Source organism: Lolium perenne, chromosome 3, assembly GCF_019359855.2.
Source record: "Lolium perenne isolate Kyuss_39 chromosome 3, Kyuss_2.0, whole genome shotgun sequence".
Lineage (NCBI taxonomy): Eukaryota > Viridiplantae > Streptophyta > Magnoliopsida > Poales > Poaceae > Lolium > Lolium perenne.
The window spans coordinates 13,720,812-13,731,642 of record NC_067246.2 but is presented as its reverse complement, the minus strand read 5'-3'; positions in this window follow the sequence as shown (position 1 = coordinate 13,731,642).

The following is a 10,831-nucleotide window of genomic DNA, read 5'->3' as shown; positions in this document are numbered from 1 at the left end:
TATTTTTCCCAGCGGATAACTCGGCTTCTCTGGCGTGATACCGTGGAACCTTGTGTCTGTTGGTTTCAAGTTTGCTAAGGATATGTTCATCTTCCTTAATGTATCTGCATACATAAGGTTTAAGCTGCTGCCGCCGTCTATGAATACTCGAGAAACATCAAATCCCGCGATAACTGCTGGTAAGATTAGTGCTGATTGTCCTGGTCGAGGAACTTGCTGCGGATGATCTGCTATGGTGAAGCCAATATCTTGCCCTGACCAATTAAGATACTCGACTGTTGGTGGGGGCATCTTTTCTGCCATAAACACCTGTCGTGAGATTACTTTCTGAGCTCTATTGGATGGCCTTCCTTTCTGAATCATCGACACCGCTCCGTTGGAGTTAGGATCAACATAAGGTGGTGGTGGAGGTGCTGCCGCTATTCTGAGCTGATGTCGATTGTCGTCTGTAATCGCGGGAGGGGGTGGTAAGTGAATCTCGCTCCTGGGTTCCCGAGGATTTCTCTGTGCTGCTTGAGCATTGGCTTGCCCTGCGAACCTTAACATTGCTTGAAAATTTCGACAGTCCTTCTGCAGGTGTCCCGACTGCCTTTTCCCATTATTGTCGAGATAGAAATGCATCTGACATGGTCCGTTCATCATATCCTCGGGAGATATATAAGGTCGCTGGAACCTTGGTCCACTATTTTGCTTGTTATATCGGGAATCATCTCTATTGTCGCCTCGTTGCTCATTGCTTCTTTGATGATCATCTCTATTGCTTCCTCCATTGTTTCCTCGAAAGCCAGCCGATATTTGGCCAGGAGCGTCGTAACTCGAGTACTGTCGAGGAAAGCGTCGTCTATTTTGAAAATTTCGACCACGGTCCTCCTCTGGTGACCTGTGTCGTTTATTGTGGACAGCATCTTCTCCATCTGCCCATTTGTTTGCTATTTCCATTAATGCGGATACTGTCTTTGGGTTGGTCCTTCCCAAGTCCTCGACGAAATCTCCGCGCCTGACTCCTGCGACAAACGCATCTATCGCTCTCTCGTCAGATATATTTTCTGCCGAGTTTTTGATGATGTTCCACCTTTGGATATATTTTCTCATTGATTCGTCATGTTTTTGTCGACACGACCTCAGCTCCTCCAGTGATGCAGGCTTCTTGCAGGTGGACCTGAAGTTCTTGATGAACACGTCCTCGAAGCTTTCCCAGCTGTCGATAGATCCTGGAGTAAGTTTCTTTATCCAAGATCGTGCGGCTCCACTCAAATGCACTTGGATGCTTTGCATAGCTGTTGCCCTGGTTCCTCCTGTAAGCTTCACTGTCTCGAGATAATCAACTAGCCAATCCTCTGGATCTTGAAGGCCGTCGAATTTCTTGAAGTTGTCAGGTAACTTAAATCCTGAAGGGACTCGAGTTTTTCGGACTCTCCTCGTGAAGCACGGCAAACCACACATATCCTCGTCGTTAAGCTCCGGGGATTGCCGATGTTCCCTTCTGCTTTGCCGCGCTCTATCGACCCTTGCTTGTGCTGCCGTGTCTCTTGCTCCACTTGGTCCTTCAGGGGCTGCCGCTGTTGCTGCTGCAGGTCGTGGACTATTTTGCCTTGCTGCTCCTTCGGGAGGCGTGGATGCAAATGCTGCTCCCATAGCTCCAACTCCTGCCATAGCCATATTGTACAATGCCTCTCTTGGATCTCCGGCAGGTGGTTTGGACGCGAGGATAAAAGCTTGCGTCGCCATATACCCCGCTTCTGGTGTCTTAGGAATAATGTTCCCCCTTGTGTCTATCGACATAAAGGACATGTCGAGGTTTTGGACCAAATGCTCCCTCTCAGCTTCGGGTATGTTGTTTAAACGAGATCTTGCCCTGTTGCGAGCTCCTCTTTGATTGCTTTCCGAAGTTCCTGATTGTCGACTCTGTTCCGCTCTTCGCCTACTTGACGCTGATGCTGCTTCTTGCCTCCTGTCTAGCGCGATCTTCTGTTTTTCAAGTTCTCGCCTAGTACGCGCGAGCCTATATTGATATGCCTGTAGTTCCTCTGGCGTCGCTGTTACGGTCATCGGCTCTGTGCCATTAATAGCTCTCTCCACTCGATCCCACACTGCCTGCGGAAATCGCACCATCTCTCGTGTTGTCGTGCCGATATATTTTGTCCCTAGGCCTCGCGTGAGATCCGCGGGGTCGACGAACGGATTTCCCGCCTCGTCGAAGTTTTCTGATGTCTCTTCTTGAGGACGACTTGTTTCTCCGATCACGTAGATCTGATGATATTTTGTTTTTTCTATTTTGTCGAGATTGGTGACGCCGTCGCGTAGACTGGCGAAGACCTTTCCCATAGCAATGGATTTGTCGATGAAATCGAGACTGTCGACACTGTCAGAATCGCTGCTTATATTGGAGTCCGCAGACGATTCGAAGGACATGTCGCTAAAGATCTTGGCGAGTTTCTCTCTTGCCTTAGTGCTGATGTAGCGTGTCGACGAAGTTTCTTCTTCTCCTGATTCGGTTGACGATGTATAGCTTGACAAATCAGAACCGACCGCCGACGATTCCGACGAAATCGGAATTTCGACACGATACGATCCTTCCTTCTCGACGCGAAAGCGAAATCTTCCGAACGTCATCTCCATAGGCTCCGCCAGATACGCATATGCATCCAAACGGGAGGGTGGGTGAGGAATAAAATCGACAGGACCAGCAGCGATCTGTTTACCTCGATCCATCGTGTTGCTTGCAGTTGATGATGCCGAAGATCTTGAACGTGCCATCGAAATCAGATCCTTACGCCTCTAATTCCCACAGACGGCGCCAATTGACAAGGGATTAACTTGTCAATGCCTAGGGATTGTAGGCTAGGGTTTAGTTGGAAGTAGAGGGTAAGTAGATCTCGAAGGTTTCAGCCGAAAAGTACTCGACGATTATGAAAACTAGGGTTTGTAAACAATGATTCGATACTTTCTTTGTCCCTCGACTCCCCCTTATATAGGAGGTGGAGCCGAGGGATTCGTGTTGTACAAGTTACAGAATCCGGGACGGTTTCTAATTCATCCCGTAAGATTACAAATAACCCTTTCTATTACAACTCTAGCTTTCCTTAATAACACCTTGGGCTTCCGAATCTTCTTATTCCTCGGGTAGTGGGCCTTCAGTAAACCCCGGGTACTATCTTTGGCAGGCCCATTTGGGATGCCTATGTCACCCGTATTCATGACTCTGCTCAAGGAACTGTCGAGCTTCATCCAAGCAGGAATACTTGCCTCCCTTGTTTAGCCAGAAGAAAGTCACGGCCTGCCTGCACTGTGGGCAAGGCCACTTCCCATGTGTACACCAACCGCAGAACAAAGCACGTGCTGGCAGGTCATGCAGTTACATGTGGTACCAGACATACATATCGAAGTACTCCTTCTTTGATGCGTCATATGTTCGGATCGCGCGACCTTCCCAGCCACGAACCAAGTCATCCACCAGCGGTTCCAGGTACACATTCATGTTCCTACCCGGGTATCTCGGCCTTGGGATTATCATCGACACAAACATGTTCTCTGATCTCATGCAGACGCCAGGGGGGAGGTTCATGCGAATAACAAACACTGGCCAACAACTATATACTGCAGCCGACATACCATATGGATTGAACCCATCGGTTGATATCGCAACTGCTACGCTCCTCAGGTCACCAGCTTTCAGTGGAAATTTCTTGACAAAGTTCTTCCATGCACTACCATCCGACGGATGTATCATCTTGTCGGTGTATATGTTTCCTTCTACGGCCCACCTCATCTGCTGGGCAGTATCCTCGGTCATGAAGAGCCGCTGGATCCTCGGTAGGACTGGAAGATAGCGGAGGATATTCTTGGCAATCGTGGTCTGCCTCTTCTGACCATCACCATTGCGGTCTACCTAAAAGTACCTAGAGGATTTGCATCTGATGCAATAATTTGTGCCAGCATGCTCCTCTCTGAATAGCATGCATCCCTTTGGACAAGCGTGTATCTGCTGAGATGACATCTTAAGGTCACTGAGCAATTTGGTCGAATAGTAGAAGTTTTGCGGCAAGAGGTGCCCTTTCGGCAGAATGCTGCCAACGACGACCAGAAGTTCATCGAACCCATCTCTGCACAAGTTCCAGTGGCACTTAAAGGCCATAAGGCGAGCGATGGCATCTAGTTGGGTAACCTCTGTATTTTCATGTAGGGGTTTCTGCGAAGCAAACAGAGCCTCATAATACTCCTTTGTGTTTTCCTCCGGCTCCTCACTTGTCTCCGCATCCTGAGGTGTCTCCGCCTCTACATGAGGGCTTTCAGGCACATTACCATTAGCCAAGTTTTCGAAGCACCTATCAAACCCAGTGTCATATTCTCCCCTAGGTTGAATCTGCCGCACCTCCTTCCTAGCACGTTTCTTTTCCTTTTCTCCATGGAAAGTCCAAGTCTTGTAGGACGGTGTGAACCCAAACTTGAGCAGGTGATTACTCATAGTTTCCTTGTCCAGTGGCTTTTGGTTAGCGCACTTACTACAAGGGCACCAAACTGTTCTAGGTCTGCTAGGGATGTCAAACGCCCTGTCCACAAACTGCTCGGTCTTTTGCCCCCATTCATCAGTATAGTTCCACTGACTGATTCTGCCATCGTACATCCAGCCACGATTATCCATCCTCTAATCAGCACCAAAATAGACAAACATAGCATTTATATCAAATAGGAATTAAATGCATCATATTTTTATTTTTTTTACGCATGCATCAACCTGAATCTCTACTAGGTGGGCTCCTAGCAGCCGCTAGATCCGTAGATTGAGTACGTTCTCCCTGCTCTACCTCGATCCGAGACAGAATTTCGGCAGCACCTCCCCGCTGCTCTCCCGATACACGTCTTGGCAAAAAGCCGAGACGGGTGTGCATCCGGAGAACAACGGGGAGGCGCTACCGAAATCCTGTCTCGGATCGGGGTAGAGCAGGGAGAACGTACCCAACTACGCATCCGCCGGCTATCCCGATAAATGCCGTAAGAGTTACGGTTCATAATATGCGAGAACACTAATGCATATTTATCCACGTAACCCTTACGGTCGGGAAGAGACGCCTTGGTGTCGCGACATACTTGGTGATCTAGACACACAAAAAACCTAGGTACATGTAAAGGTGGGAGGGAGATTTATACCCTAGACGCGTGAGAGAATCGTCGAAGAAGATCCGGGACGCCCCGTCAAACACCCCCGCGAAGCCACCCCTGTGTCCACCATGAAGCATCGCCTGCATAGCGAGAAAATAAATTAGTCATGCAAGTGAACACGACTTTTTTTACAATAGTGGTATAACAATATTACTTCACCATAAATAATTAAAGTGCAAAAAAATAATTTATTTGACCACTTTTACTTAAAATTTCGTGCCCCTGCTGTACGCCCGTCGGCCCGTGTGGCACAACTTGAACTGTGCCCTTGATACGCCACCACTAGGCCACCGATCCGTCACGATTCACACTCCGTGCCGCCATCGCTTTTCTGCTCCCCGTCCATGCCCCACTTCGTCGCCCACATGTAGGTGTCCACTGGAACGCCGCGGGCGCTGCAGCCTGGATGCTCTGGTCGCACTCCATTGACTAGCCGCCACCCTGTGCCTCTCCACGCACTACGCACGCGAACTGTGATGCCCCGACTAAAGTCGTCCTTTCTATTTGATTCTTGCATTGTGTACGAGAGGAAATCAATTGCAATTGTGCTTGTGCTTAATACTTAGTACCTTACCTGCAGGTGGCGGTGGACGGAGCTGAGGCGGGTGGTGGCGGCCGGAGCTGAGGTGGGTGGTGGCGGCCGGGGGCGAGCAGCAGGGGTAGGGGCAGCAGGGGCAGCAGCCCCGGGTGGTGGTGGCTCAGCGGGGCAGCATCAGGGACAGGGGCAGCATCAGGGAACGGGGCAGAAGGGACCAGAGGCAACGGCCCCTAGCTACCGAGCTCGGGCGCGCGGCGGCAGCCCCCTAGTGGTGGAGGTGGGAGGATGGGGCCGGATGCGGCGGGCGCTCGCGAGGGCGGTGGCGTGGGCGGGGCAGCGGACGGCGGAGGCGTGGGCGGTGCTGGAGCTCGCGAGGGCGGAGGCATGGGTGGGGCAGCGGACGGCGGCGGCGACGCTCGTGGGAGGAGGAGAGGTGGGATCGAGCCGTTAGCACCTGGTCGGGTCGAGCCATTAGGGTTGCGTGCGGCTCGTCTTTGCCGTGCGGCAAGACTTTGCCGTGCGCCAAAGGGTTGTTGTCGTGCGGCAAGACTTTGCCGTGCGCCAAAGGCTCTTTGTCGTGCGCTTTACACCTTTGCCGTGCGCAAGTTCACGGCAAAGTTACATTTCTTGTAACTTTTACCATTTTAATTGCCGTGACCATTTAGTTTTATTTCAAAATAAATTAAACCTGTTTTTCGAACATGAGTATTATTTAATAATGTTCTTATCATGCTTTTTAAAAACTATAGGGGTGGAAACTCGATCGCAAAAATCTAGGGGGGTAGACCCGGCGGGTCACACATACCGCCGTTTTCGGGGGGTGCTGGAGCACCGAAATCCCACCAAATCTTGCATGTCATCCCTAACCCTAACCCTAACCCTAAAACTTAACCATAACCCTAAATCCTAACCCTAACCCTAACCCTAAACCTAACCCTAAACCCTAACCCTAACCCTAACCCTAAACCCTAACCCTAACCCTAACCCTAACCCTAACCCTAAATCCTAACCCTAACCCTAACCCTAACCCTAAACCCTAACCCTAACCAGTAGATCAAGGCAGTTCTTCTTGGAATAATGTGCCTAAGTGGTGCCGTCAGCGCATGTGGACTACCTTGTTGAAGACAACGCGATGGATGATATCTGCTTCTCACCGGCATTGGATGGGAACCTTGGTATGCCCACTTTTGAAGATTGTCTTGATGAAGAACAAGTTACCGAGAAGGGTGGCTCATGTGATAATGGCCCTAACCCTAACCCTAAACCCTAGCCCTAACCCTAACCAGTAGATCAAGGCATTTCTTCTTCGAATAATGTGCCTAAGTGGTGCCGTCAGCGCATGTGGACTACCTTGTTGAAGACAACGCGATGGATGATATCTGCTTATCACCAGAATTGGATGGGAACCTTGGTATGCCCACTTTTGAAGATTGTCTTGATGAAGAACAAGTTACCGAGAAGGGTGGCTCATGTGATAATGGCTCTAACCCTAACCCTAAACCCTAACCCTAACCCTAACCAGTAGATCAAGGCATTTCTTCTTCGAATAATGTGCCTAAGTGGTGCCGTCAGCGCATGTGGACTACCTTGTTGAAGACAACGCGATGGATGATATCTGCTTATCACCAGAATTGGATGGGAACCTTGGTATGCCCACTTTTGAAGATTGTCTTCATGAAGAACAAGTTACCGAGAAGGGTGGCTCATGTGATAATGGCCCTAAGCCTAAACCCTAACCCTAACCCTAACCCGCCGGAGCACCGGAATCCCACCAAAACTTGCATGTGGACCTATGATATGTGTGAAAGTGTGGTGGAAGGTGTAATGGTGCAAAAAATAGCTCCCCGGTGTGACCTTCCTCACATTCGGGCGATAACACTTAGCAGATTCTCCGAAGCGCGAATTGCTCCGAAACCCTGATATATGTGGGGGGATGAAGATGGAGAGTACTTTTGTATTGCAAATAGTATGGGTATATACACATTGTCTTAAGTAACACTAATAAATAGTCAACAAAAAGTAAAACTAATTGAAAAAATAAATATAAGTACTAGATGAAATAAAATAGAAAGGAAAAACAAAGGAAAATGCCATATGGCGTCCGGCAAAGGAAAGAACGCACGGCAAAGGCGACGTTGCCGTGCGTCCCAGCTGCGCGCACGGCAAAGGGTGAGGCACGGCAATGCCCAGCGCCTTTGCCGTGCATCGAATCTTTGCCGTGCGCTGTGTTGGTCCATTGCCGTGCTGCTTTTTTTGTCGTGCGCTCTCTTCCGCCGTTGCCGTGAATCGTATCTTTGCCATGCGCCTGTGTCTGTCTTTGCCGTGACCAAGCTCTTTGCCGTGCGTTCTGCTCCGTGCGCACGGCAAAGATTGGCTGCACGGCAGCGCCTATTTTTCCCCTAGTGAATGACAGTGTGGTGGGCAGGGTATATATGCCTAGACGAGCTCGTGCTGGACGCAACGTGTAGCAAGGGGATACAGAGGGTCCGGTTCACACGAGCAAACACATGTCTTCTTCCCCAGCTCCCCTCCCCTTTCTCTAGTGGTAGTTGTTTAGGTCCCGATCGACCAGGTTCGTCCAATTCCTCCAGACGCGCGTGTCCGGGTCGTGCTCTGCCGGGTCAAGTCGAGTGCGGCGCATCGGGGCAGGCGGTGCCGCGGCAGCATCGATTCTCCAGAGGCGAGAGGAAGGATGCGGCAAGGTGCTGGTTCGGAAATGCTTCTTGTTGGGGTCTGTGTCCTAGACCTGTTGCCTTGCGGACAGCAGGACCGACTGTGTGGGATGTCCCTTCCATGTTCATTGATACTCACTGCATGCATAAACACAACTTCTACTTTGTCGAGGCAAAGTAATGAACCGGAATGGATGTTTCTTGCTCGAAATTTTGGCAGCTCAAACTTGGTTGGTTGTGCGTAATTAATCGAGCTAACCCAGGTAATAATAGACCACGTAGAACATTCTCTTCTACCGGATGTTAACTGCTGCAATCATCATATAGCGGACAGCCAGGGCGTCGGCCTGACAGATCCCGGGGAGAAATCGGCACACACTCACAACGTCAGGTCTCATTAAAACTCGAAATCTCGGCTTCCTGCCCTTGCACCATCAAAAACATCGCAATCATTTAACAAAATACTGATGTATCAAAAAGAATACGAGTTTGAGACAGATCCGAGGAAAAGCCAAAACGTGCATGCTACTGAAGGATCAACTGTTGGGGAGGAGGGAGCGATGGCGGAGGTGCAATGAACAAATCTCGGAGGCGCCGAGCGAAAGACATGTTATCCCACGCGGGAGTCAGAGGATAAACCCAATCGATCAAGACCCATGACTGGCCGGATGATCTGTTTCATTTCCTAATCATATTGTATTTTCCATGGGGAGATACAGGGGCAGAGCCAGGAATTGAGAATAGGGGGGGCGAAAATAAATTGCACAATAAATGTAACACTGGTATATCTCAAGTCCTAAGTATGATATTCGTTGGTTGATCAATTGATGATATAGGCTTTGCCTTAGAAAAAACCTACATTCTACTAGTATTAGTTTGTAGCTATAGATCCACGACACCTATGGAAAAATCAAAAATCTCATCAACCGTGAAATCTTTGCTGCTGTTATTCCCAATCTATACAGTATTTTACTACCCAAACTATACAGTATTTTCTTTAGAAAAACAGATAAATTGGACCGTCGATTAAACTTTTGCCTTGTGCACTTTTACATTAGGAGATTGGGGGCAGTATGGAATTTATCATGGATCTACAAAATACAACTAGTAATAATACACGATTTACCTAAGGCATGACGCCTCCGGCGAATGGAGCAGCCGCGCCCCGCGCCATCACACATCACGGTGGCCGAAGTTCGGCGAGGCATCTGATCTTTTTTGAGAGGCGGCTGCTGGCTATGCCCTAACATTGACGTACGACGGCGATTGGAACCAGAATCTCGGTAAGGAAGGCTTACGGCTGTACTGGTTCATCTGTGGCCTCGAGGCCATAGTTTTATTTAGCGAAGCCTCTAGGCCGAAGGCAGCTCTGTACCGAATAATGATCGTAATGGGATGGTGTTGGTCAATTGGGCTTGGCCTCGCGTGGGTACAGGAAGTTACGCATGTATTTCCCACTTATTTCTTTGCGTAATGGCCGAAAATTAATCACAATTAGCTCTTACATACCATACTTAGAGCTGAGATTTGTTGAGGGGGCCGCACGTTGGGGGGGTCTAGCCCCTGCTCGCCCTCCCTGTCTCCGCCCCTGGGCAGATATTTCAGTCGTCGGAATAATATCTTTCAGTCAGTGGTCTAGGTCTCGACTCATGGAGTCCAAAAAATGAACTGTCTACACGGCTACACCTCATTTATTTGAACATGCTTTATATGTAAGAAAGTTTGATCATTGACCTGTGACTAGCTCCCTTTCCTTAATTTACACTATAATAATTAAATTAACCATCACAATCCTTCTCAGAACTTGCATCATTTTAATCTAACCTCATGGGGATAGTGACGTCATTAATCTTCCAGAGAAATTACAATTTTGACGTCATAAACATATTGGTCACTTTGCAGTAGATAGAAAAGAAAGCGCATCCGTTCCAAAGATAAATCTTTACTATTAAACGCCGATCGGTGGTGTCCGTACATCAATAAACCTTGGTACGTCAAAAAAGACCGCTATTCGTTCGATCTGCATCGATCCCACGACTGAAAAAACCAGGAAAACCGGAGTCCAGCGAACGAACCGTTCAGACATGGTCATCCCGCGAGCGCTACCTCTTTTCGTCTTAGCGAGGTGGTACTATTCTGATCGATTAGTGCCTATGGGCTGACACACGTCAAACGACACAAATTGGCCCAGATGTCAACCCAACGGCCCAACCCAGCCCAACGTATTACATACCTTACCGTCTCCTGCTCGAACACAGCTAGTGGTAGTACATAGCTGACCGTCTCCTGATCGAACACAGCCGGCCGTGTTCAACCACGAGCACATCGAATCATCAGCTTCTCCTATATAAACATACAAGCGACCCACCGAGTTTTCAGAGAAGCAACACGCCAACTTCTGCCTACTAGAGACTGTGCTCGACGTTGGTGCCAAATCTGTCCGACATCTGTCCAAAGGTAC